We start from the raw sequence: 959 nt of genomic DNA, 5'->3' as shown, positions 1-959 counted from the left end.
CAAAAGGTCTTATAGCCCATATTTATTGATGCATTAAACCAAATTCTATAAATATTCCCAAAAGAAATATATGCTGAAGCAGTCAAATATTTTTATGTAAAGATGTGTTTTGTGGCATTATGTATAAAAGAGAAAATAGGAATAATCCTAAAATTCCAGAAACTGGAGAATAGTCATAAAATATGAAATATTATGCAGCAGTGAAATTCTTTTTAATTCAAATTTAAGTTAGTTAACATACAGTGCAATATTGGCTTCTGGAGCAGAATTTAGTGATTCATCACTTAAATACAAAAATATGGAATGCTTCATGAGTTTGTGTGTCATCCTTGTACAGGGGCCAATGTAATCTCTATATCACTCCAATTTTAGTATATGTGCTGCTGAAGAGAGCACTGGCAGCAATGAAATTTTAATTAAGGTTTCAAAATATTTATGGATATGGAAAAATAAAGCAGAAAAAACCAAAGCATAGCTTCAGGGAACTGATCATGTAATAGAGATACAGGTACATAAACAAATAATTAATGATTAAGGTCAGAGTAGAAGTGTCTAGAAAATATAGAAGAAACTAAGGAGTAAATGTTTAAGTATGTCTAGTGTTAGAGTGTTTGGAGGCAGTTTCTCAGAGGCGATGGCCTCTGAATTGAAAATGTGAAGGATGAATAGGAATGGTTTGAGCAAAAGGAACAAAAACATGTGTCAAGGCAGAGAGTATAGAACAATGTGGTATATTGATGAAACTTTAAGAAGCTAAAAATTGGGCAGCCCGGGTGGCTCAGCAGTTTGGCGCCACCTTCAGCCCAGGGCCTGATCCTGGAGATCCAGGATCGAGTCCCACGTTGGGCTCCCTGCATGGAACCTGCTTCTCCCTCTGCCTATGTGTCTGCCTCTCTTTCTCTGTATGTCTCTCGTGAATAAACAAATAAAATCTTTAAAAAAAAAAAAAGCTAAAAATT

The 959-nt window shown here is 35.1% G+C and overlaps 1 non-coding gene across 1 annotated transcript; it reads right to left on the bottom strand.

Moving 5' to 3' along the window:
* Positions 1–292: 292 nt before the first annotated feature.
* Positions 293–396, bottom strand: LOC112927695 (U6 spliceosomal RNA). Its single transcript, XR_003236595.1, has one exon. It is a non-coding gene; the product is annotated as a U6 spliceosomal RNA (small nuclear RNA).
* Positions 397–959: the final 563 nt, after the last annotated feature.

This window comes from Vulpes vulpes, chromosome X, assembly GCF_048418805.1.
Source record: "Vulpes vulpes isolate BD-2025 chromosome X, VulVul3, whole genome shotgun sequence".
In the NCBI taxonomy this organism is placed as follows: Eukaryota; Metazoa; Chordata; class Mammalia; order Carnivora; family Canidae; genus Vulpes; species Vulpes vulpes.
This window is presented reverse-complemented; position numbering and strand designations above follow the sequence as displayed.